We start from the raw sequence: 27,777 nt of genomic DNA on the forward strand, positions 1-27,777 counted from the left end.
ATGCAGAACACCGGGAGAAAGCAAATAGCCCAGTCACCAAGCAAGATGTCATTCGAAGAAAGGAATTCGCAACCACTAAGAGAGAAACAATTATAAGAAGATTAGTACATCAGAAGCCCTTTTTTTACGCAATTTCGTTTCTTCACGCATTTGCCAGAAAAAAAAAAGAGTGCAGGAATTGATGTCTACAGTCGTGATTACTCTCACATTACCGTTCGCATTAGCCCGGTGTCTGTGGCGATGCGCTTCTGTGCTCTATCAGTGGCCCATTTAATACTTGAACATCCTTAGATATGGCCTTGTGCTCAATGATCATCACAGGCCTGAACATAAGGAGCCTTATAAACTTCTAAAAGTTGTATAGAAAAGGCTAAAACGATACAGGGAAAGAGGGGCAGCGACACGGCAACGTTTGAGAAAGGGCCTGAAAGCAGAAACCACACTGCACACATAAAATAGTTGATGGAAACTTGTAAATAATACCAACTGCCTCAAATATTTGGTTCGCTGACAACAGCAAGTCTGCTTATTTATTTGACCACTGTAACCTCCGATCATACTGACAAAAACGAGTTTTAACACGTGATATTTTCGAAAAAGATTGGTGTAATTAAGGTCCAGAAATTAATCAGGTATACAACTGCATTGTTTGCACTCGCTAATTCAGTTACATGCAGAATATGTAGGCGGAGGCTGCAACCTGGGACTGAAAATCGAAGGAATAAAAGTAACCAACTGGCGGTACGCAGACGCTACGACATTAGTAGCAGGAAGCATAAAGAACTCAACCTTCATCTCGAAGGCTACAGAATAAGAAAGATGGTGTTTTAGGGGCGAAGCTCCTTAAGGCGGCACCCGTTCGTCCCTCGTAGTCGTCGTGGTCGTAGTAGTGAGTAACAAGTCTTACGCTTTGACCTCCAAGGTGGTGCCGGTGGGAGATTTCTCCTGTGCGTTGTTGAACAATAAAAAATTCGCAGCGTGCGCGTTAACTAAAAGCCGAATTCTTCTGTCTCTCATTCCCCATTAGCAGCCATTGGCATGTTCCAGTAGGAAACGTTAGTAGAAGTAGAAGTGTAAGTGTTAGCTAAAAGCCGACTTCTTCTGTCTCTCATTGCCATTAGCAGCCATTGTTTACCTCCAAGGTAGTGCCTGGTGAGATTTCTCCTGTGCGTGATTAAACAATAAAAATTTTGTTCAAAACGCCGTTGATTGATGAAATAAACCAACGAAAGACGCCAGATGTTTTGTAAAAGCAGAACGAAAGAAGGCCAGATGTTTTTCTTAAAGTGTAGTAGTTATATGTAGCCACCTCGCCCGATCGTCAACGGGCGAGGTGGACCGGCAACGGCGCGAGGACCCTGCCGTACGAGAGTTAAATCACACTAAAAGACATACTTTGCGGGCGATACACTCTAGTGAGCTTTCAACTTTTCGTCTTAATGTACATGATAAAGAAATTATTTCTACGAAAAACGCAAGGCACACCTTGAGCAATATGTTTGGTTTTGGGACGCTAAATGGAACCATGAGGCGATGCGAAGCCGGAGCACTTGCACGATCGCGTTCCGTTGGCTTTCGTTGGGCATGCTACCGACCTCGCGTCGTGGAACGCGCGTCCTGTCTTCCCTCTAGCCTTGCCTTTAATTCGCACAGGGCGAGCGGGGAATGCGGTCGCTCTTGGCGCTCTTTCGCTCGGGAGCGGACTTCTTCCTTGCATTTCACCGATCACAAGTGATAATGAAGGGACCACGTAAACCAACAGTACAATAAAAGTTTGATGTTTAATATATACACGATGTTTCACAATCTTTATATTATGTACTGGGCGCATTTCACGGAAGAGTTTCACGGTTTACAGATGATTCCCTCCGTAGCTTCGCCCCACTCATCATCATTCACCCCGTGGATATGCTGTGATTTTTTCTAAACATAAAGCAGGCTAGATTGGAGCTACGAAAGCCGGCAAAGAAGAAATAAATCAGAATAATAATGAGGTAATGCATGTTGTAAACCAGCATCTCCTAGATCTTGCTTCAGTTTGAAAGCTGTCCTTGAGACGCGCACTAAAAAGTGCCCGATTTTGATACCCACTCAAGATGTGGAACGCCGGGTAAACAATGCGTCGAACGCCACCGCGCGGCAGAGACACGGAGGGGTCATTCCACGCGCTGCCGTTTTCAAGAAAAAATTGGCCGCGTATCTGCGTCATCATCATCATCATCAGCCTGTCTACGGCCACTGCAGGGCAAAGGCCTCTCCCATGTTCCGCCAATCAACCCGGTCCTGTGCTTTCTGCTGCCACGTTATACCTACAAACTTCTTAATCTCATCTACCCACCTAATTTCCTGTCTCCCCCTCACGCGTTTGCCATCTCTTGGAATCCAGTCAGTTGTGGTTCGCTGCAAATGTCGTGGAAAGACGATAGTCTTCTGCCGGCCGTACTACATGAGTCCTCCTCTACGTTAAATCGCCACATCTGGCTCATAGCGTCGCATTTGCAGCGCAGCCCAAGAAAACGCTAGCATTTTCAGCGCAGCCTATGAAACACTAGGGTCTTTAGAATTACGCATCTATGTATTTTCTAGTAAAGGAACACACCACCTAATACTTATGTATTGATGTTGCGCATCATATATGCGTAACATTTGCTTTTCGATCGACAATGTTCACAAGTACGAACGGCGCTACCAGTTCGCGATGGCTGGGCGTTCCGCAAGTGGTTAAACTTTGGCCGGGTGGCTGAATCGGGTGACAGACAGACAAACAGAAAGATAGACAGACCAAAATGGAATAAATTTTTTCTAAACACAAAGTTTTTGCGTTTAAGTTCCCCAAGAAAGACTATCGCCCTTAAAATTTAAGAACGCTGGGTTGTAGCGCGCTGCTTAAACACGACGTAACAACTGCGACAGTTGTTAGTTCGCGCTCGTCCTCTGTATACCTGGGCGTACTTTTCGAGCGTCCTCGCTTGTGTTTGACCAGCGCGCTGCAAGTGTCGAGCCCGTTGTTGGAGCCCGTTGTTAGTTCACGGTCGTCCTGCGTGTGTTCTTTTTGTGAGTGCTTTGCGCTTGAGTGGCGCGCTGCAGGTATCGAGCTGCTTGCCGTTCTTCGTGTGACATTCTAATTTGTTGCTGTCGCATTCATTGCTTCGCCTAGCGGTGAAAGTGTGACACTATCTGAGATCCACAATAGTGAAAAACGGCAGCTTTGTAATGAAAACTTAGAATACAATTGTACTTGGTGTAATGAACGAACCTCAACACTTGAGCTATTAATATACACCATTTAACGCTGGTGGTACGCAGAGCTCGGAGGTGCTTCAGCGTGTGTAGTATGACCCGCGAGATTTCCCGAAGGCAGTGGCGTAGCCAGGGGGGCACACCGGGCCCGTGTCCCCCCTCCCCCAAAATTTTTTTTGCCATGGCATACAGAGCTCAAAATGACACTCGATCACATTTGGCTGCCCGACCCCCACTTCAGATCAAGGAGGTGCCCCCCCCCCCCCGAAAAAAATTTCTGGCTACGCCCCTGCCCAAAGGGCGCGCTTTAAAGCAACGCTCCTAGGTTTTGCCTCAGTTTGAAAACATCCCTTGATGCGCGCACTAAAAAGTGGCCCATTTCTGTACCCACTCGCGACGTGGAATGCCGTGTTGAGCTACGGGACGTGGTGTGCGCGTACGTGCCACACGTGACTAGCAATAGCAATAGCACGTGACTAGCAAAAGCAATAGCAAGTCATTGCGATTTCGTCGGTAGGGAAGGAATGGTAGCTTGGGCTAGTTGGTGATTCAACGTCGACATGGTTGTCCAGCGAGAATGCAACGAGGGGAGAGGAAAGCAGCGCCTGTGTTGTGTCCTCTCTTCTGTCCTCGATCCATTTGCGCTGTGCAAGCATGTCGGCAACAAAGGAACACAAATGGCAATTATCCTGCACTGCCAAGTAATTTCTAGCTAGCTGGGGTTGTAAATATTTTCTGGACGCGCTCAGTGGTGTTACTGGTTGATTTTAGACAGAGAGAATAATTAATTGCTTTTACTCCGACATAACAGATACATGGCTTGTCCAAGAGGTAGTGCAAGAGAACGGTTTAATCCTCCTGACTTGGCCTCTACCTCGCTGGAAATGCCATTCCAGACCACAGACGTGTGTTCAAGTTGGGGGAACACATATTGCGGTGTACACTTTGCGGAAGGGTTATGGAGAATCAGTTTCTCTAGATATTCTGTAAAGAGAGCCGAGTTAATGAAGAACCCGCATAGCAACGCGCTGGGTGTGAGCAGAAAAGTGTAAGGTACTATCAAAGAGAACGCTGGGATGATTGATCCTAAAAAGATGACATGACAACGCAGAATTACTATAGCATGAAAGGCTAGAAGTTTTGCGAGAGAAACTCATGACTTTAATCTTAGCAGTATTCAGGGAGAATTTATTGCGGTTGCACCATCCAGAAAAAGAAAATAAATATGACTGCAGCATGCGACAGTGGTTAACAGAATGTTTTTTTTTAATATCGTGGTTTCATTGGCATATAGAAGGAAGCAAGAATCCCGAGTGGCAAAAGAAACGACATAAAAAAATTAAAATCCGGCAGATCCCACGCACTGCGGGAATCGATGTAATACGAAGCAGCCAGCAAAGAGCTGCATACATCGCCTTGTTTGTCTTTGAGGCAAATGAAGTCATTCATGCATGCATGTACAATCTGTTATATACCATGCTAATGACACGTACATTCTGGTATATGCAATGCATGACCTGTCATTTAGGTTCATCACGCACTCGTGTGATGCCATACCAATTTTGGTATATATCCAGTTAAAAAAACGGCCGAAAGCGCACCATGACAGTGTGATCTAATTCATACCGTACATGACATGCATGGCATGATTCGCATGTTAGGACCTGTCGTTTATGTTCGTCATACAGTCACGTCGCGCAATACCGAATTTTGTACATGTCAAGCCAGCGAAACGGGCGCGAGCGCACCATGAGCATGGCATGTATACATGCCACGCTCATGGTGCACTCACGGCCATTTAGCTCGCTTGATATACACCGAAATTGGTATTGCGCGACGCGACTGCATGAAGAACGTAAATGAGAGGCGATAACATGAATATCATGATATGCGTCTCATGCAGTTCTTCATGCAGTCGCGTCGCGCAATACCAGTTTTGGCGTATATCAAGCGAGCGAAACGGCCGCGAGTGCACCACGAGCGTGGCATGTAAATCATACCATACATGCATGTCATGGTTTTTATGTCACCACCTGTCATTTATGTTCGTCATACAGTCGCATCGCGCAATACCAATTTGTGTATATTAAGCTAGCGAAACGGGCGCGAGTGCACCATGAGCGTGGCATGTAAATCATGCCATACATGAAATGCAGGTCATAGCTTCCATGTTACCACCTCTCATTTTCGTTCGTCATATAGTCGCGTCACGCAATACCAATTTTGGTGTATCTGAAGCTAGCGAAACGGCCGCGAGTGCACCATGAGCGTGGCATGTAAATCATGTCGTACACCACACGCATGTCATGATTTTCATGTTATCATGTGTCATTTATGGTTGTCATACAGAAATGTCTCGTCATACCAGTTTTGGAATATATCCATTCATTTAAATGGCCGCGAGCGCCCTGAGACTGTGTCATGTAAATCATGCTGTACATGACATGCACGTCATGATTTGCATGTTAGGACCTGTCATTTATGTTTGTCATGAACTCTTGTCACGCTATACCAATCTTAGTATATGTCAAATTAACGAAACGGCCGCAAGAGCCCCAAGAGCGTGGCATGTAAATCATGCTGTTCGTGACATGCACATAATGATTTTCATTCTATGACCTCTCATTTATGTTCGTAATACGGTCATGTTATGCCATACCAATTTTGGTACATCAAATTAACTAAACGGCCAGTAGAGCGCAAAGTCGTAGGCGGCTAGATAGATAGATAGATAGATAGATAGATAGATAGATAGATAGATAGATAGATAGATAGATAGATAGATAGATAGATAGATAGATAGATAGATAGATAGATAGATACGCTCAAAGTCGCAGAAGTTCGCTAATAAATGCTTCGCATTTAAAAACAGGAATGGGCCTAATACTGATCCTTGAGAGACCTCTGCCTTGTACAAAGAAGACGTTTGACCATTTACGGCAACATAAGATGATCAATCAAGAGGATAGCTACGCAACAGATTCACAGTTGAAGAGTCAACATCGAAGTGCATAAGTTTAACCTTAAGCAGTTAACGGCTGACTACGTCAAAAGCCTTGATAAGGTCACGGTAGATGGTGTCAACCTGCCCTCTCTGAAGTGCAGGCTTGGAGATCAGCGTCACGAAACCAGCATAGTTTCTGACAGCCGAGCCTCCAGTGAGAAATTCTCGCTCTTTTGGAATCAACGAGGTTTTCACACTAAAACAGTTTCGGCAGGTCCCACGCATTGCGGGAATCGGTTTCATGCGAAGCAGTCAGCCAGTAACTAGCTGTCTATGGTGCATTACGCTGATCTGTACCATGGCCTCCTCACCATGCGTCGTCTGGCATGCATATGTTTTTCACAGCTTTCACGTAGGAAAGACTGTTGCTTACCAGAAACAAGGCACGAGCAGAGAAAACGTGTCCGAGCTGGGCTCCTTGGTGCGGGAAAATAATCAATCAATCAATCAATCAATCAATCAATCAATCAATCAATCAATCAATCAATCAATCAATCAATCAATCAATCAATCAATCAATCAATCAATCAATCAATCAATCAATCAATCATTTATTTAACGTGCCCAGGAACAACCGTAAGGTCTTTGTGCAGGCGCACGCAAAAAAAACAATAAAAATAAACTATACAATACAGACAGTCTTCAGAAATAAAAAGCGCAAATACACGTAGACAAAGAGAAATGAACACAAAAGGGGAGGAGTAAAATAAGACAACACGAGAAATATTGAAGGGGAATGAAAAATTAGATTGCATATATACAACTATGCGGAAAGACGGAGAAGGGAAGGCTTTGTACATTGTGCCATACTATGTCAAAACAGTACAAAGCTCGGATAAAAACAATGATTGTGGACTATGAAAAATGTCAAGATCAAGAAAATTAACATTATAGAGACTTTGTATTCTGTGAACGGTAGAGTGTTGGAAGAAGCAGGCGGGTACATGAAACGGTCTGTTCTCTCTGGTTAACTTACGCGGAATTCGAAAATTAACACAATTGAGAAGTACAGGGCAGGATATGATACCGTGGACTAGCTTGTAAAGAAACAAGAGATCAGAACGATTTCGTCGGCAGTGAAGTGATGGCAATGATAATAATTCAGCAGTATTTGAACGAGATTTTTTAGCAAAGCGATGGTTATATATGCTAAGGAATTTTTTCTGGACTCGTTCAATGGCGTTACCGCTGGATTGAGCAATGCCATTCCATATCACGGACGCATACTCCAGTTGAGGAAGACATAGCGCGGTGTACAATTTTCGGAAGGGCATAGGAGAACGGAATTCTCTAGACAATCTGCAAACACAGCCTAGGGTGCGAAGACCCCGCAAAGCAACACGCTTAGCGTGAGCAGAAAAGTTTAACGTGCTATCAACAACAACACCAAGATCACTGATCTCATAAACCTTGCATAAGGACACAGAATTGACAGAGTATTGAAATGACACGCTAGATGTTTTGCGAGTGATAGACATGAATTTTGTCTTCGAGGCATTCAGAGAAAGGTTATTAGCGTTGCACCATTCGGAAAAAGAGCGCAAATCTGACTGCAGCAAGCGACAGTCGTTAACTGAATGAATTTCCTTAAAAATCTTGATGTCATCGGCATACAAGAGGAAAGAAGAATTACGAATGGCAAAAGAAACGTCATTAACGTAAATTAAAAATAGGAGTGGGCCTAATACTGACCCTTGAGGGACCCCACTAGTCACTTTATACAAAGAAGACGTTTGGCCATTTACCGCTACATAACAATATCTATTGAGCAGATAGCTCTGCAGGAGATTCACAACCGACAAGTCAACATCAAATTGCGCAAGTTTAACCATAATCAGTGTGTGGCTGACTACGTCAAAAGCCTTGCTCAGGTCACAGTAGAGTACGTCAACCTGTCCTCTCTGAGAAATAGGTGTGGAGATCTGCGTCATGAAACTAGCAAGATTTGTGGTAGTTGAGCGGCCAGCAAGAAAACCATGTTGATTAGGAATCAATGAGCTTTTAACACTAAAAGACAATATTTTGTGAAGAGCCAGCTCGAAGATCTTTGATGTGGCACATAGTAGAGAAATCGGGCGATAATTAGAAACATCTGTTTTAGAGCCCGACTTAAATACTGGGAAAACACGAGCAGTTTTCCACATGCTAGGAAATGTGGAAGTGTCCAGGCAGTTATTAAATATCGTAGTCAGTACTGGGACAAATATACTACTATAAGCTTTTAGTATGGCGGAGGGGATGCCATCTGGGCCACATGATAAGGATGGTTTTAAGCACTTAATGCATTCGCAGATAAGATTTTCATCCAGCGACAAAGCACTGGGTGAGCGAACTGCCTTAGGCTGTCTGATATCAGTGCTAGAGTCTGAGGCCTTATAAACGGATGAGAAATGTGCGGCAAAACAGTCAGCGACGGCATGCACTTCTACCCCATTTGAGTCCAGTAGTCTGAAGGACTCTCCGCTTTTGCTGGACCGTTTACGTACATACTTCAAAAACTCAGCTGGCCTGTCAGAAGCGCTTTTTTCTAAGAATTCAATGTACGAACTATGATCCCGTTTATATAGGCGTTTAGCGAGAGTTCGAAAAAAGCTGAACTCTTCCTTCCACTCGCTCGATGGAGAACATTTAGATTTCCTGTGTGCGCGATCTTTATGCTTCAGTGCGCTGATAAGTTCAGATGAGAACCAGTGGGGATATTTACGTTGTTTATGAGTGTATTGGGGAATAAAATTACGCATGCTGCTCAGTACAAGCTCCGCAAACTGATCAACCTGGTCATCAACATTCGGTTTGTCAGTAACCTGTGACCAGTCAACGGTGGACAAGTGATGATAGAGGCCCGTGTAATCACCTCGCTTGAACGCAAATCTTGGAGATTTGTTTACGTAACTGCTGTAGCTCGTTGTTTCGGCTGATGCAGATAATCTTACGTTAAGTGGTGGGTGGAATTTGTCCGGACGTACAAGAGAGATGTTGGAGCGGGAAACTTCAAGGGGTTGATCGTTTGACACACACAGGTCTAAGACGTTGCCACTGGAATTGACGACTGAATTATGTTGCACTAGGGAATTAAACGCCAGAAAGTCCAAGAGCAGGCTGCACTTTTTCTCTGTGAAATGATTGTAATGAGAAAAGGTAAGCGTGCTCCAGTCAATTCCAGGTGCATTGAAATCCCCAAGAACAATAATTCTGTGCCCACTATGAGAAGATATCACAAGTTCAATAGAAGACATGACATCGTGAAACGAGGCAGGGGAAATGCTGGGCGGTAAATAGAAGCATCCAATCAACAATTTTTCACGGCGCTCAAGGTTGATTTCTAGCCAGATCGATTCTTCGATAGTTTCTAGGTCTTTCCGTCTAACGGATTTCAGTGAATTGTCAATGGCAATCAGCACGCCACCGCCTTTCTGTTTGGTTTCACTGAAATCTCGGTCACGGCGGAAGGTGGTGTAGGTCGGGGGAAAAAAGTCCGATGAGGGAATTTCAGTGCCGAGCCAGGTTTCAGAGATAGCAATAATAGGAAAAGCAGACGAAAGAACATTAGAGAAAAACTCGAGTGTCTTGGTACGCAGACCCCGAGCATTTTGGTAGAATATGTCTACGTCACACGGCACTTTGGATTCCAGTCACTATCTCAGAGGGATGAAGCATGTCATCGCGCAGCTCCCCACGAAATGGCTTGAAGAGGCATCCGAGGGGCCACATCGAAGGGTCATTCAGGCGTTGTAGTGTTTCCTCGTCAACTTCAATATAGAATGAAGAATATGACTGGAACTTTGTTTGAAGTCGCCGGCAGGAGATGGGAGACAGATCCAATGAAGCAATATGTTTCTTAATGTCAGCAGTAGTGGTGTCCGGGCTCAGCTTCGTAACAAAAATGGCCTTTGGCCATTGTGGCCTTTGTGGCCGTTGAGCTACAGATATAGTGGATGTTTTCATAACTCCAAACGAGGCGGGTTTCTTCTTTCTTTCACCCTCAGTCACCGCTGCAGAAGAGGCTGTCACAGGCATCACACTGACACGCTCCGACGTGTCTACGTCAGCTGGCGGCGAAGTCGAAGATGAAAGAATTTTGGAGAGGGGTTGTTCGGAGAACGCAGGTTGCTTGGAGGTCACAGACGGGTCAACGGTCACATGCGCTGGGGGTTTCACAGGTGCCTTCACTGCCACGGCGGCCGTGCGGCGCGTCAGCTCCTCACGCAGGAAGCGGACCTCTGCACGAAGGGAGGCGACCACGCGAGCTTGTTGTTCAACACCGCGGGAATGATCCTTACGGAGCCGCTCGTTGTCTTCGCGTAGTTGGGATACCTCGTCGCTGAGGAACGAGATTCCCTCCAATGCGTCGAGGAGGAGGCGGCGCAGCCCGGCGAGTTCGTCACCCGGAGGGGTACACGTGGAGAGGGAACCGGTTTGAGAACTGCAATGCTCACCGCTGCACCCCGACGAGTTGCTTTCGCTAGGCTTACCAGAAGCACGGCTCAGATCACATAAATTGCAGCAAAATGAGCGCGATCCAGACTTCAGGAGTTGCAGCTCTTCATCAGTCCAGGTTACACATTTCGCATGAACGCGTTTAGAGCAACTTTCACAGCGGAAAAACTGCTGCTTACCGAAAAACGGGCAGGAGCATAATAATAATAATAATAATAATAATAATAATAATAATAATAATAATAATAATAATAATAATAATAATAATAATAATAATAATGATAATAATAATAATAATAATAAAGACGAAGTAGAAGAGGAAGAAATATTCCTACTCACGCAAGGCACGAAACCAGCCTGAGGAAGCGTTCTTCACTATATTCGACGCCTTTAGGTACAGCACTTGTGCCCGTGGTCCACTTCACGAATATGCAGTCGCCTGTGTCAAGCTTTTCGTCTTCGTTCAGTAATTCGTCATTTAGGCTGAATTCAGAGACGTCAATGAAGCCGGATCTTTTCTCACCTACAACAAATGCTTTCTGCGGGAAAATAAAAAAAATGCCAGGATGAGAATGTGGCTAAGTAGTACGGTACGAAGAACTTTATTTAAAGATTTAAAGGCTAAGTGGTAAAATAGAAGAAAGCCTATATAAACATACTGGCTTCGGAACAGTTCCGCTCTGCTCGAGCAGTCGGTCACGCATAGGCACACAGAAGATAACAGCCTTACGTAATACTCAAAATTAGCGCGTCAAGATTTTACAAAACAGCATGTAAGAAGTACACGAACAAATAATGTGATACTTTCATTATTCATTGTCATTCATTAATAAATTCATTCATTCATTCATTCATTCATTCATTCATTCATTCATTCATTCATTCATTCATTCATTCATTCATTCATTCAATCATTCACTCGTTATGGTACTAGGCACCTGACAACAAATATGCTTTTTGAGAAGATCGACATTTCGGCTGTGTTTGCATTCCAGCAGTTTATACATCGCAGCCTTGTATACGTATTCTGACACAACTTGCAGACGCGGTCATCGGCGAATCGTCGACAAACTGTTATGCATCGACACGCTGTTAATGGCCTGTCAACTAGACGGAGAACCAAGGTCGCTGAAAGTCTCCAGTCTTTGTACTTAAATGGGAAGCATTCCTTGGCGAATCAAAGGTGTAGTATGGCCGTATCTCTCTTGACTCCCATATCGTGACATCGTTATGTGTGACCAACACACGAAACGAATGAATAAATTTATTAAATGATTAATTATCCGAAATTCGAGAGAATTGTAGTAGTGCGAAGCATTGTGCAAACCCTTTGGCATGAGAGAGCCACGCGTGCCTAGCTGGTGGTGCGCATGCGTGAAGAGCGTGCAGGATAGAGTGAAAGATCTGGAGTTCCCTTAGTGTGGTTGCGTATGTGGAAACGCATATCTTGTTTGTCGGGTCGCGACACAATTATATGACGCGGTTGCTAAATTTACGTTTGTCAAATGTGAGGTGGGCGTAGTTTATCGGATACCGGTCACTGGTAGGAAATCATACATCGGCAACTCTTTACCACGCAGTGTCTTCATATGTAAACTGTCTCTTCCGAGGAAAATGCAGTGACATCGACAACAAGGTATTCTTGTTCTTTTGACATCCCTGAAGTCACGAAGTAGATGGTGGTGGCAGAATTACAGGTAGGGTGAAAATTTTAAATTTCATATGAGACAAGATGCATGGAAATGAAAGTTTAGAATGTATGTGCATTCCTGTTTATTTGTTTTGCATATTTCAATTATTGGCTTCGGGCGCCTTAAGTGGTGTAACATACAGCAATGCAAAAGTAATGTGCCTCCTGAAAGTCGCTTCTCACGCTAGCTCGTGAGAAGCGCGCGTTCTGGTATGCAGTAGAAGAAGAAGACGACGTTGACGAGTGAGACTCTCGTGCGTGTTCGCCTGTATGGCATTCTTTCTTCTTTACTGCGCGCGTTCTGGTATGCAGTAGAAGAAGAAGACGACGTTGACGAGTGAGACTCTCGTGCGTGTTCGCCTGTGTGGCATTCTTTCTTCTTTACTGCGCGCGTTCTGGTATGCAGTAGAAGAAGAAGACGACGTTGACGAGTGAGACTCTCGTGCGTGCTCGCCTGTGTGGCATTCTTTCTTCTTTACTTCGCGCGTTCTGGTATGCAGTAGAAGAAGAAGACGACGTTGACGAGTGAGACTCTCGTGCGTGTTCGCCTGTGTGGCATTCTTTCTTCTTTACTTCGCGCGTTCTGGTATGCAGTAGAAGAAGAAGACGACGTTGACGAGTGAGACTCTCGTGCGTGTTCGCCTGTGTGGCATTCTTTCTTCTTTACTTCGCGCGTTCTGGTATGCAGTAGAAGAAGAAGACGACGTTGACGAGTGAGACTCTCGTGCGTGTTCGCCTGTGTGGCATTCTTTCTTCTTTACTTCGCGCGTTCTGGTATGCAGTAGAAGAAGAAGACGACGTTGACGAGTGAGACTCTCGTGCGTGTTCGCCTGTGTGGCATTCTTTCTTCTTTAATTCGCGCGTTCTGGTATGCAGTAGAAGAAGAAGACGACGTTGACGAGTGAGACTCTCGTGCGTGTTCGCCTGTGTGGCATTCTTTCTTCTTTACTTCGCGCGTTCTGGTATGCAGTAGAAGAAGAAGACGACGTTGACGAGTGAGACTCTCGTGCGTGTTCGCCTGTGTGGCATTCTTTCTTCTTTACTTCGCGCGTTCTGGTATGCAGTAGAAGAAGAAGACGACGTTGACGAGTGAGACTCTCGTGCGTGTTCGCCTGTGTGGCATTCTTTCTTCTTTACTTCGCGCGTTCTGGTATGCAGTAGAAGAAGAAGACGACGTTGACGAGTGAGACTCTCGTGCGTGTTCGCCTGTGTGGCATTCTTTCTTCTTTACTTCGCGCGTTCTGGTATGCAGTAGAAGAAGAAGACGACGTTGACGAGTGAGACTCTCGTGCGTGTTCGCCTGTGTGGCATTCTTTCTTCTTTAATTCGCGCGTTCTGGTATGCAGTAGAAGAAGAAGACGACGTTGACGAGTGAGACTCTCGTGCGTGTTCGCCTGTGTGGCATTCTTTCTTCTTTACTTCGCGCGTTCTGGTATGCAGTAGAAGAAGAAGACGACGTTGACGAGTGAGACTCTCGTGCGTGTTCGCCTGTGTGGCATTCTTTCTTCTTTAATTCGCGCGTTCTGGTATGCAGTAGAAGAAGAAGACGACGTTGACGAGTGAGACTCTCGTGCGTGTTCGCCTGTGTGGCATTCTTTCTTCTTTAATTCGCGCGTTCTGGTATGCAGTAGAAGAAGAAGACGACGTTGACGAGTGAGACTCTCGTGCGTGTTCGCCTGTGTGGCATTCTTTCTTCTTTACTTCGCGCGTTCTGGTATGCAGTAGAAGAAGAAGACGACGTTGACGAGTGAGACTCTCGTGCGTGTTCGCCTGTGTGGCATTCTTTCTTCTTTACTTCGCGCGTTCTGGTATGCAGTAGAAGAAGAAGACGACGTTGACGAGTGAGACTCTCGTGCGTGTTCGCCTGTGTGGCATTCTTTCTTCTTTACTTCGCGCGTTCTGGTATGCAGTAGAAGAAGAAGACGACGTTGACGAGTGAGACTCTCGTGCGTGTTCGCCTGTGTGGCATTCTTTCTTCTTTACTTCGCGCGTTCTGGTATGCAGTAGAAGAAGAAGACGACGTTGACGAGTGAGACTCTCGTGCGTGTTCGCCTGTGTGGCATTCTTTCTTCTTTACTTCGCGCGTTCTGGTATGCAGTAGAAGAAGAAGACGACGTTGACGAGTGAGACTCTCGTGCGTGTTCGCCTGTGTGGCATTCTTTCTTCTTTACTTCGCGCGTTCTGGTATGCAGTAGAAGAAGAAGACGACGTTGACGAGTGAGACTCTCGTGCGTGTTCGCCTGTGTGGCATTCTTTCTTCTTTACTGCGTGCGTTCTGGTATGCAGTAGAAGAAGAAGACGACGTTGACGAGTGAGACTCTCGTGCGTGTTCGCCTGTGTGGCATTCTTTCTTCTTTACTTCGCGCGTTCTGGTATGCAGTAGAAGAAGAAGACGACGTTGACGAGTGAGACTCTCGTGCGTGTTCGCCTGTGTGGCATTCTTTCTTCTTTACTTCGCGCGTTCTGGTATGCAGTAGAAGAAGAAGACGACGATGACGAGTGAGACTCTCGTGCGTGTTCGCCTGTGTGGCATTCTTTCTTCTTTACTTCGCGCGTTCTGGTATGCAGTAGAAGAAGAAGACGACGTTGACGAGTGAGACTCTCGTGCGTGTTCGCCTGTGTGGCATTCTTTCTTCTTTACTTCGCGCGTTCTGGTATGCAGTAGAAGAAGAAGACGACGTTGACGAGTGAGACTCTCGTGCGTGTTCGCCTGTGTGGCATTCTTTCTTCTTTACTTCGCGCGTTCTGGTATGCAGTAGAAGAAGAAGACGACGTTGACGAGTGAGACTCTCGTGCGTGTTCGCCTGTGTGGCATTCTTTCTTCTTTACTTCGCGCGTTCTGGTATGCAGTAGAAGAAGAAGACGACGTTGACGAGTGAGACTCTCGTGCGTGTTCGCCTGTGTGGCATTCTTTCTTCTTTACTTCGCGCGTTCTGGTATGCAGTAGAAGAAGAAGACGACGTTGACGAGTGAGACTCTCGTGCGTGTTCGCCTGTGTGGCATTCTTTCTTCTTTACTGCGTGCGTTCTGGTATGCAGTAGAAGAAGAAGACGACGTTGACGAGTGAGACTCTCGTGCGTGTTCGCCTGTGTGGCATTCTTTCTTCTTTACTTCGCGCGTTCTGGTATGCAGTAGAAGAAGAAGACGACGTTGACGAGTGAGACTCTCGTGCGTGTTCGCCTGTATGGCATTCTTTCTTCTTTACTTCGCGCGTTCTGGTATGCAGTAGAAGAAGAAGACGACGTTGACGAGTGAGACTCTCGTGCGTGTTCGCCTGTGTGGCATTCTTTCTTCTTTACTGCGTGCGTTCTGGTATGCAGTAGAAGAAGAAGACGACGTTGACGAGTGAGACTCTCGTGCGTGTTCGCCTGTGTGGCATTCTTTCTTCTTTACTGCGTGCGTTCTGGTATGCAGTAGAAGAAGAAGACGACGTTGACGAGTGAGACTCTCGTGCGTGCTCGCCTGTGTGGCATTCTTTCTTCTTTACTTCGCGCGTTCTGGTATGCAGTAGAAGAAGAAGACGACGTTGACGAGTGAGACTCTCGTGCGTGTTCGCCTGTGTGGCATTCTTTCTTCTTTACTTCGCGCGTTCTGGTATGCAGTAGAAGAAGAAGACGACGTTGACGAGTGAGACTCTCGTGCGTGTTCGCCTGTGTGGCATTCTTTCTTCTTTACTGCGTGCGTTCTGGTATGCAGTAGAAGAAGAAGACGACGTTGACGAGTGAGACTCTCGTGCGTGTTCGCCTGTGTGGCATTCTTTCTTCTTTACTGCGTGCGTTCTGGTATGCAGTAGAAGAAGAAGACGACGTTGACGAGTGAGACTCTCGTGCGTGTTCGCCTGTGTGGCATTCTTTCTTCTTTACTGCGTGCGTTCTGGTATGCAGTAGAAGAAGAAGACGACGTTGACGAGTGAGACTCTCGTGCGTGTTCGCCTGTGTGGCATTCTTTCTTCTTTACTGCGTGCGTTCTGGTATGCAGTAGAAGAAGAAGACGACGTTGACGAGTGAGACTCTCGTGCGTGCTCGCCTGTGTGGCATTCTTTCTTCTTTACTTCGCGCGTTCTGGTATGCAGTAGAAGAAGAAGACGACGTTGACGAGTGAGACTCTCGTGCGTGTTCGCCTGTGTGGCATTCTTTCTTCTTTACTTCGCGCGTTCTGGTATGCAGTAGAAGAAGAAGACGACGTTGACGAGTGAGACTCTCGTGCGTGTTCGCCTGTGTGGCATTCTTTCTTCTTTACTGCGTGCGTTCTGGTATGCAGTAGAAGAAGAAGACGACGTTGACGAGTGAGACTCTCGTGCGTGTTCGCCTGTGTGGCATTCTTTCTTCTTTACTGCGTGCGTTCTGGTATGCAGTAGAAGAAGAAGACGACGTTGACGAGTGAGACTCTCGTGCGTGTTCGCCTGTGTGGCATTCTTTCTTCTTTACTTCGCGCGTTCTGGTATGCAGTAGAAGAAGAAGACGACGTTGACGAGTGAGACTCTCGTGCGTGTTCGCCTGTGTGGCATTCTTTCTTCTTTACTTCGCGCGTTCTGGTATACAGTAGAAGAAGAAGACGACGTTGACGAGTGAGACTCTCGTGCGTGTTCGCCTGTGTGGCATTCTTTCTTCTTTACTGCGTGCGTTCTGGTATGCAGTAGAAGAAGAAGACGACGTTGACGAGTGAGACTCTCGTGCGTGTTCGCCTGTGTGGCATTCTTTCTTCTTTACTTCGCGCGTTCTGGTATGCAGTAGAAGAAGAAGACGACGTTGACGAGTGAGACTCTCGTGCGTGTTCGCCTGTATGGCATTCTTTCTTCTTTACTTCGCGCGTTCTGGTATGCAGTAGAAGAAGAAGACGACGTTGACGAGTGAGACTCTCGTGCGTGTTCGCCTGTGTGGCATTCTTTCTTCTTTACTGCGTGCGTTCTGGTATGCAGTAGAAGAAGAAGACGACGTTGACGAGTGAGACTCTCGTGCGTGTTCGCCTGTGTGGCATTCTTTCTTCTTTACTGCGTGCGTTCTGGTATGCAGTAGAAGAAGAAGACGACGTTGACGAGTGAGACTCTCGTGCGTGCTCGCCTGTGTGGCATTCTTTCTTCTTTACTTCGCGCGTTCTGGTATGCAGTAGAAGAAGAAGACGACGTTGACGAGTGAGACTCTCGTGCGTGTTCGCCTGTGTGGCATTCTTTCTTCTTTACTGCGTGCGTTCTGGTATGCAGTAGAAGAAGAAGACGACGTTGACGAGTGAGACTCTCGTGCGTGCTCGCCTATGTGGCATTCTTTCTTCTTTACTGCGCGCGTTCTGGTATGCAGTAGAAGAAGACGACGTTGACGAGTGAGACTCTCGTGCGTGTTCGCCTGTGTGGCATTCTTTCTTCTTTACTTCGCGCGTTCTGGTATGCAGTAGAAGAAGAAGACGACGTTGACGAGTGAGACTCTCGTGCGTGTTCGCCTGTGTGGCATTCTTTCTTCTTTACTTCGCGCGTTCTGGTATGCAGTAGAAGAAGAAGACGACGTTGACGAGTGAGACTCTCGTGCGTGTTCGCCTGTGTGGCATTCTTTCTTCTTTACTGCGTGCGTTCTGGTATGCAGTAGAAGAAGAAGACGACGTTGACGAGTGAGACTCTCGTGCGTGTTCGCCTGTGTGGCATTCTTTCTTCTTTACTGCGTGCGTTCTGGTATGCAGTAGAAGAAGAAGACGACGTTGACGAGTGAGACTCTCGTGCGTGTTCGCCTGTGTAGCATTCTTTCTTCTTTACTGCGTGCGTTCTGGTATGCAGTAGAAGAAGAAGACGACGTTGACGAGTGAGACTCGTGCGTGTTCGCCTGTGTGGCATTCTTTCTTCTTTACTGCGTGCGTTCTGGTATGCAGTAGAAGAAGAAGACGACGTTGACGAGTGAGACTCTCGTGCGTGCTCGCCTATGTGGCATTCTTTCTTCTTTACTGCGCGCGTTCTGGTATGCAGTAGTAGAAGAAGACGACGTTGACGAGTGAGACTCTCGTGCGTGTTCGCCTGTGTGGCATTCTTTCTTCTTTACTTCGCGCGTTCTGGTATGCAGTAGAAGAAGAAGACGACGTTGACGAGTGAGACTCTCGTGCGTGTTCGCCTGTGTGGCATTCTTTCTTCTTTACTTCGCGCGTTCTGGTATGCAGTAGAAGAAGAAGACGACGTTGACGCGTGAGACTCTCGTGCGTGTTCGCCTGTGTGGCATTCTTTCTTCTTTACTGCGTGCGTTCTGGTATGCAGTAGAAGAAGAAGACGACGTTGACGAGTGACACTCTCGTGCGTGCTCGCCTATGTGGCATTCTTTCTTCTTTACTGCGCGCGTTCTGGTATGCAGTAGAAGAAGAAGACGACGTTGACGAGTGAGACTCTCGTGCGTGCTCGCCTGTGTGGCATTCTTTCTTCTTTACTGCGCGCGTTCTGGTATGCAGTAGAAGAAGAAGACGACGTTGACGAGTGACACTCTCGTGCGTGCTCGCCTATGTGGCATTCTTTCTTCTTTACTGCGCGCGTTCTGGTATGCAGTAGAAGAAGAAGACGACGTTGACGAGTGAGACTCTCGTGCGTGCTCGCCTGTGTGGCATTCTTTCTTCTTTACTGCGCGCGTTCTGGTATGCAGTAGAAGAAAAAGACGACGTTGACGAGTGAGACTCTCGTGCGTGTTCGCCTGTGTGGCATTCTTTCTTCTTTACTTCGCGCGTTCTGGTATGCAGTAGAAGAAGAAGACGACGTTGACGAGTGAGACTCTCGTGCGTGTTCGCCTGTGTGGCATTCTTTCTTCTTTACTGCGTGCGTTCTGGTATGCAGTAGAAGAAGAAGACGACGTTGACGAGTGAGACTCTCGTGCGTGCTCGCCTGTGTGGCATTCTTTCTTCTTTACTTCGCGCGTTCTGGTATGCAGTAGAAGAAGAAGACGACGTTGACGAGTGAGACTCTCGTGCGTGTTCGCCTGTGTGGCATTCTTTCTTCTTTACTTCGCGCGTTCTGGTATGCAGTAGAAGAAGAAGACGACGTTGACGAGTGAGACTCTCGTGCGTGTTCGCCTGTGTGGCATTCTTTCTTCTTTACTTCGCGCGTTCTGGTATGCAGTAGAAGAAGAAGACGACGTTGACGAGTGAGACTCTCGTGCGTGCTCGCCTATGTGGCATTCTTTCTTCTTTACTGCGTGCGTTCTGGTATGCAGTAGAAGAAGAAGACGACGTTGACGAGTGAGACTCTCGTGCGTGTTCGCCTGTGTGGCATTCTTTCTTCTTTACTTCGCGCGTTCTGGTATGCAGTAGAAGAAGAAGACGACGTTGACGAGTGAGACTCTCGTGCGTGTTCGCCTGTGTGGCATTCTTTCTTCTTTACTGCGTGCGTTCTGGTATGCAGTAGAAGAAGAAGACGACGTTGACGAGTGACACTCTCGTGCGTGCTCGCCTATGTGGCATTCTTTCTTCTTTACTGCGCGCGTTCTGGTATGCAGTAGAAGAAGAAGACGACGTTGACGAGTGAGACTCTCGTGCGTGTTCGCCTGTGTGGCATTCTTTCTTCTTTACTGCGCGCGTTCTGGTATGCAGTAGAAGAAGAAGACGACGTTGACGAGTGACACTCTCGTGCGTGTTCGCCTGTGTGGCGTTCTTTCTTCTTTACTACGTCTCGTGTTTTCAACGACACCCGAAGACAACATTTCAGAAGTAACGCGCCATGAGGCTCCCTCTTGGCACGCTTTCTCTTTAGCTCGGAGTCGCCAGATGGAAGACAAGGCTGCGGAAAGGAGGGCACGGAAGGCGGCGGCAGTGTGCGCTCGCAGACAGAATCCTGAGGTGAGAGCCCGCGAGGCCGAAGCTGCACGTCGATGCCGCGAAGCAGATTCCGCCGTTCGAGCCCGCGAAGCCGAAGCAGCTCGACAAGCTGCACGGCTGCGGCGAGAAGACCCCGCCGTTCGAGCCCGCGAGGCCGAAGCTGCACGACAAGCTGTAGGGCTGCGGCGAGAAGACCCCGCCGTTCGAGCCCGCGAGGCCGAAGCTGCACGACAAGCTGTAGGGCTGCGGCGAGAAGACACCGCCGTTCGAGTCCGCGAGGCCGAAGCTGCACGACAAGCTGTAGGGCTGCGGCGAGAAGACCCTGCCGTTCGAGCCCGCGAGGCTGAAGCTGCTCGACAAGCTACGCGGCTGCGCCGCGAAGACCCCGCCGTTCGAGCCCGCGAGGCCGAAGCTGCACGACAAGCTGTAGGGCTGCGGCGAGAAGACCCCGCCGTTCGAGCCCGCGAGGCCGAAGCTGCACGACAAGCTGTAGGGCTGCGCCGCGAAGACCCCGCCGTTCGAGCCCGCGAGGCCGAAGCTGCACGACAAGCTGTAGGGCTGCGGCGAGAAGACCCCGCCGTTCGAGCCCACGAGGCCGAAGCTGCACGACAAGCTGTAGAGCTGCGCCGCGAAGACCCCGCCGTTCGAGCCCGCGAGGCCGAAGCTGCACGACAAGCTGTAGGGCTGCGGCGAGAAGACCCCGCCGTTCGAGCCCGCGAGGCTGAAGCTGCTCGACAAGCTTCGCGGCTGCGCCGCGAAGACCCCGCCGTTCGAGCCCGCGAGGCCGATGCTGCTCGACAGGCTGCACGTTACACGTCCGTCCCATTCGATGCGTTTTCAATAGAAGTTCAATTTTGTGAATGCCTTAACACACCGCGAGGTGGCGATCTTAGTCCTAGCGTCGTAAAAGCGTCGACCTCGCTCATAGCATCACGCTAATCCAAACCAAAAATTTGCGACGCGCGCCTGCCTCATCTGGCCGTAACACCGCGTCCCCCCTCACGCGCTCACTCCGAGAACAATCGGGGCCGGGCTACCGGGGCGGCACGACGCGCTTTGCGTTTCCCTCTAGTCCGGCCATGGTGTTTAATCCCATTTTAATATGCCGCGGGATGGCGACCAAGTTCTGCGTCCAATATGCGACGCTCTTCTGGCTATCACACCTCGTTCTCTGATTACGCTTTCACCGTCAACTACTACAGCTACCACAAGGGTTCGTTTAATCATTTAACATGGACGTTCGCGATGAAGATGTGCTACCAATCATCAAAGTGGGTGCGTACACGTTAAACGGTGCCATAGCTGCCAGACATCAGTATACATTGTGCAAACACTCTTATATGAATGTACAGTAAACATTCAGTTATTTCTGTAAGGGCAAGCTTTACTTTCGTGTTATTCCGATTCCTATGACGGAGGGATCAACCATCTTTTTCTTTTTCTGTTTTCTTGGTTTCAACACAGCTTTGTGCTGAGGTGAGAATTGCCAGATGCTACCAAGCTAATAAGCAAACAATCATCACAAAAAAAAGACACTTTAATTATTTTGTACAACGAAAATATGCACAACCATGAACGAAATCACATAGTTACTTTTTAACATTGTCTCCATTCGCTTGAATGCACGTTTGCCAGTGCATGAATAACGTGATCTGTTGATTCCCCCAACATATGTTTGACTTCAACACAAAGCCACACAAAGTCACCGACAATCGCGCTATTAGTGAATGACAAACGCGCTGTTGGTGAACGTGATGATCACAAAAACTATATTGGCTGCAAAGATGCAAATAAGCCCATAAAACGCGAGAAGCAACAGGAAAATTCCACAAGCGACTCGGCGGAAAAATAAGCCCAAATCCGCTTATTATTAGCGGAACTGGCAACTATGGCTGAGGTTCAACTGCGCTTTGGATGAATCTAGGATCAAATGGAACAGTTTCCTCTGAGACGCAAGGAAGGGACACCTCTGTGGTGTAACGCTCACGCCACTTGCAGGGTTTATCAGAACACTTATGCGCGAGGTAAGTTTAGGTATTCTCTGTTCTCTCTACATAACTGTATTCAACAAGAAGGCAAGGCTGAACATACAGATATGTGTTCATGTATCAAATGCAGTGTGAAAAATAAACGTGGATGAAAAGAAAAGGGCTTAGCAGGAACTGTCAAACGAATGTTCATTTTCAGTCAGAAATATTCGATGTACTTCTGCGCGCATGAATTAACCAGAGGTATATATGCTTCAGGGTATTCTACAAAATATGAAGAACGTTTTCTATGAGAAAATAAAGAGAACGCCTGCGCATGTGGACGCCTGCGCATGTTTGCCTGCTCTTGGCTAGCTGGTTCCTACCAGACAGCCAGTTCTCCCGGCAACGTCTTTCAAAGGTGCCGGCCAGGCCCTTGCCGTTGACGCCGCTGAGTGGGCGCGGGACAGTACCCTGATGCCCTTTCTGTCGAAAAGGAATCGTGAACCCCAGCATCGCGGCGCCAGACCTTACAGCACTCTTAAAAAAATAACGTCCGACCAGTATACAATTTCCAAAGATCGTTTCGGCAAAAGACTACGTGCCCACATCACTCTTTCTTTTGATAAAAGATAGCTTCGCGTCTGTCGTCTACGCCGGCTGGTAGGCAGATTCTGTCCGTCCTAGGTCTCAGTCCTGCGCTCGTAGAGGAGTGCCGTCTTCAGCGTCCGGATGAAGAGCGTACTGCCATTCATGTCTCTCCCATCCCACGGAACGTCCATCCAGAGCACAACGTAGGCAGGCGCAGGGCGAGGGCCATCATGCTCCTTAAGAACATCAGGAACGATTCTAGTTCAGTGTGTTTTGTCGAAGCCGCTCAGTACGGTCACTTGGCTAGGTTTTCTGTTATCTCCGTCAATCACATGGGTTCTACTAAAAATTCTGCATCGCTTAGGGACTCTACTCCCTCGAGAGCCGAGCATGTGGCTATAGCCCTTGCCCTTTTGGACGATAGTAGGTCGCAAATCTTCACCGACTCCAGGTCGGCGGTCACGGCTTTTGCCTCTGGTTCAATCTCTGCCGAAGCATTCAAAATACTTGAAAATAGGACACTTTCTCCTCATACCATTACCTGGTTTCCTGCACATCTCGAACCCCGACTGGACTCCCTCGCAAACCTCAACGACACTGCTCACTCCCGGGCGCGCGCACTAACCCTCCGCGCTGGGGTGGACGTCCGCAGGTTGACTGTGGGGTGTTTAGGGACGCTTTACTTACTTTCAATGAAGTCACTAAACAACACCAGTTGAGTAGGCGGTCTTTTCTCCCTCCGCACCGCAAGTTATCTAGACCTCAGGCCATCACGTTTAGAATGCTACAGACTAGGTCTTATCCTAGTGCCACGCCCACTTCTTGTCTTGTTTTGATGTATTCGGGTTTGACCGGCAGGGACGGTTATCAACGCTCGACGCTGTCCGCGAAGCATTGTTCGAGAAGCTTCACGTCTATAGTAGATCGTTCTGTTAAGATTGCGCCCCGCACGCGAATGTTCCAGCTTTGTCTAGAGATAACGCCGCCACCAGCGATATTGCTGGAAAGTTCGATACCGCCTGTATAAAAGCCGACGCGATTGACCGCTTGTCAGTTGATCGACGGACGACGCCCTGTTCGCCGCTATCATTGTACAGCGCGTATTGCTGTAGCTCTAGTTCTCATTTTCCGGCCACAAGTTCGGCCCAATAAACAGTTTCATCCTGCAAACGCCGACTGCTGTCTTCGTCGACGTCACGACCACGTGACATCTGGTGGAGGTGCTGCTTCTTCCATGATCCGGACGCCCCCGCGAAGCGCTGACCCAAGTCCAAGCCGCGAGGAGGACGACAGCAAAGAATACCCGGATCGTCGAACAAGCCGCAGGCAGAAGGGACTGCAGCCAGAGCACGGGCTCCTTCCCGAACAAACCAGGCAGCCCAAGGTCCCAACACCCACCGCAGCGACGATGACCGACGCCGTGCAGCCTGCGCCGATCCTACTCCGGCAGCCCAAGGAGCCGCCAACCTTCCGCGGGTCGTCATTCGAAGACCCGGACACCTGGCTCGAGACTTTCGAAAGGGTCTCAACATTCAACAACTGGGACTCCGAGGACAAGCTGCGTCACGTTTACTTTTACCTCGAAGACGCAGCAAGGACCTGGTTCGAGAATCGGGAGTCCACTCTTCGAACTTGGGACGCCTTTCGCAGCGCTTTTCTGCAGACGTTTGCAAGCGTCGTCAGAAAAGAAAGGGCCGCAGCCTTGCTAGAGACGCGGGTCCAACTTTCAAATGAAAGTGTTGCCATCTTTGGAGAGGAAATGACCAGACTGTTCCGCCACGCTGACCCAGCCATGCCCGAGGACAAGAAAGTCAGGTTGCTCATGCGAGGGGTAAAGCAAGAGCTCTTCGCTGGGCTGATGCGGAACCCACCCTCGACAGTCCAAGAATTCATCTCAGAGGCGACGACGATCGAGAAGACCCTGGAAATGCGCAACCGCCAGTACAATCGCCGATCGATTGAAGACAGCCCAGCTGTTCATGCCGTCGGCTCCGACGACCTGCGTGAAACGATCCGAGCGATCGTGCGGGAAGAACTGCGCAAGCTTTTACCCTTACCACAGCCTGAAGTTGCCTCGATCGCTGATATCGTCCGAGAGGAAATACAGCAGTCTCTGGGCACCCCCGAGTCAGCGCAGCCACAGCCGCAAGCAGTGAGCTATGCCGCTGCAGCCCGACGCAACGCCCCCCCTCCTCGCCCACGTCAAGACGCCGCGCCACCCCAGCAGTTCCGCCGCCAGGCGCCACCGCCGCCGCCACCGGCGTCATACCGCCCGCCAGCCGGCCAGCTATACACGCCGAGAAAGACCGACGTTTGGCGCACCCCCGACCACCGCCCACTCTGCTACCATTGCGGGGAAGCTGGCCACACTTACCGCCGCTGCCAGTACCGACAGATGGGACTGCGTGGGTTCGCCATCGACGCGCCGCGTCCACAGCGAGGGGAAAGACCACACGACATCGCCGACTACCTCGCGGGAACGCAATGGACGCCCCGACAACCTTCCCGTTCGCCGTCGCCAGGCCGCTACGTCTCCCCCCAACGCCGACCATACACTGGCCCAACGCGAGGCCGGTCACCCAGCCCGTATCCGGAAAACTAAGGGCAGCAACCGATGGAGGTGCGGTTGCTGTACGACGAAATACCGAAGATCCTCCGCCGCCGACGACAACGCCGCAACGACATCTAAAGAACACGCCGCAAGCCGAACGAAGCCCTGACGTCGAAACTTCACGGCCCGAAGAAGACCTGACGACACAACGACGAAGCAGCGGGACAAACCGACGTAGCCGTGATCCGACGCCGCGACCAAATCGAAACGGTAGGCGACGAACGAGTGACCTCGACGTTCTCATCGACGGCCACAACGTCACCGCTCTCGTCGATACTGGAGCCGACTATTCTGTCATCAGTGGACCGTTCGCGACGAAGCTGAAGAAAGTCAAGACCGCCTGGGAAGGCCCCGAAATCCGCACAGCGGGAGGTCACCTAGTAACGCCGGCAGGAATCTGCACAGCGAGGGTCTCCATCAACAACTCGATTTATCCCGCAAGCTTCGTAGTCCTTCAGCATTGCTCCCGAGATGTCATCCTTGGTATGGACTTCTTAGGCCTTCATGGTGCAGTCATCGACCTCAGATCGAAGTTGATAACACTATCTACAGAAAAAGCATTACCGCGGTACACGCCGCCAGGGAAGCATGCCTTGAATGTGCTGGAAGACCAAGTCACCATTCCCCCTCGCTCCAGCGTCATCATTTCCGTCGGCTCTCAGAAAGTAGCAGACCTGGAAGGCGTCATTGAAGGCGACCAGCACCAGTTGATTAACCGCGAGATTTGCGTCGCAAGAGGAATAGCAGAGTTGCGGGGAGGCAAAGCAACAGTGATGCTCACAAACTTTAGCAACGAGTATAAGCACGTAAACAAAGGCACGACAGTCGCCTACATCGAAGAAATCACGGCTACGTCGATGGCTTTCGCCATCGCCGATTCTTCCGAGCCAACACCGACGAACCAAGCTTCTCAACCAGTTTTCGACGTTAATCCTAGCCTTCCGAAGCATAAACAAGAACAGCTCAAAACCCTGCTCTTGAAATACAGGGACTGCTTTTCGTCATCGTCAAGAATCCGCCAGACCCCAGTCGCAAAACATCGCATCATAACAGAGGAAAATGCCAGGCCACTCCGGCAGAGCCCGTACAGAGTTTCAAAGCGAGAACGCGAATCCATAAAGAAACAAGTCGACGAAATGCTACGCGACGACATCATCCAGCCGTCGAAGAGTCCATGGGCGTCACCCGTGGTGTTAGTGAAGAAGAAAGACGGAACCCTACGCTTCTGTGTCGATTATCGCCGCCTGAACAAAATCACGAAGAAGGACGTCTACCCTCTCCCACGGATAGACGACACCCTGGATCGACTCTACAACGCGAGGTACTTTTCGTCGATGGACCTCAAGACCGGCTATTGGCAAATCGAAGTCGACGAGAGAGACCGAGAGAAGACTGCCTTTATAACACCAGACGGCCTCTTCGAGTTCAAGGTTATGCCCTTTGGTCTTTGCTCGGCACCTGCGACGTTCCAGCGCGTTATGGACACCGTGCTGGCTGGACTGAAGTGGCAGACTTGCCTTGTGTACTTGGACGACGTCATTGTGTTTGCCTCAAGCTTCGACGAACACCTCCGGCGCCTTGACACTGTACTACAAGCAATCAAGACTTCTGGCCTCACCTTGAAGCCTGAAAAGTGCCGCTTTGCATACGAGGACCTGCTGTTTTTGGGTCACGTGATCAGCTAGGGTGGTGTTCGCCCAGACCCGCGGAAAACAGCTGCCATCGCTGCCTTCCCGCACCCCACCGACACGAAAGCCGTGCGCCGTTTTCTCGGCTTGTGCGCCTACTACAGGCGCTTTGTCAAGGAATTTTCACGAATCGCCGAACCGCTAACTCACCTCACGAAGACCGACGTGCCATTCAAGTGGGAAACGGCGCAAATCGAAGCATTTGAACAACTGAAACGACGCCTTCAGATGCCTCCGATACTAGCACATTTCGACGAATACGCCGATACGGAAATCCACACCGACGCAAGCAGCGTAGGACTCGGCGCCGTCCTTGTGCAGAAGACTGACGGGCAGGAAAGGGTCATCAGTTATGCTAGCCGGTCGCTATCAAAGGCAGAAACGAACTATTCCACAACAGAAAAGGAGTGCCTAGCGATCATCTGGGCTGCATCCAAGTTTCGCCCCTACCTCTACGGCAGGCCCTTCAAAGTTGTGAGCGACCACCACGCATTGTGTTGGCTAGCTAACTTGAAGGACCCTTCAGGTCGCCTCGCACGGTGGAGCCTGCGACTTCAAGAATTCGACATTACCGTCGTTTACAAGTCCGGAAGGAAACACTCCGACGCTGACTGCCTGTCTCGCGCCCCCGTCGACCCACCGCCGCAGGACGACAAGGAGGACGACTCCTTCTTGGGAATCATAAGTGCCGACGACTTCGCCGAACGACAGCGAACGGATCCAGAACTCAGGGGCCTTGTGGAATACCTCGAGGGCAGGACCACCGTTGTTCCGAAGGT

General features: G+C 49.0%; 1 protein-coding gene across 1 annotated transcript in view; it reads right to left on the reverse strand.

The window, feature by feature from the left end:
* The window catches only part of LOC119375028 (luciferin 4-monooxygenase), a 77,483-nt gene that overhangs the window by 11,560 nt on the left and 38,146 nt on the right, over positions 1-27,777 (reverse strand). The window lies entirely within an intron of this gene.

This window comes from Rhipicephalus sanguineus, chromosome 11, assembly GCF_013339695.2.
Source record: "Rhipicephalus sanguineus isolate Rsan-2018 chromosome 11, BIME_Rsan_1.4, whole genome shotgun sequence".
Taxonomy (NCBI): Eukaryota; Metazoa; Arthropoda; class Arachnida; order Ixodida; family Ixodidae; genus Rhipicephalus; species Rhipicephalus sanguineus.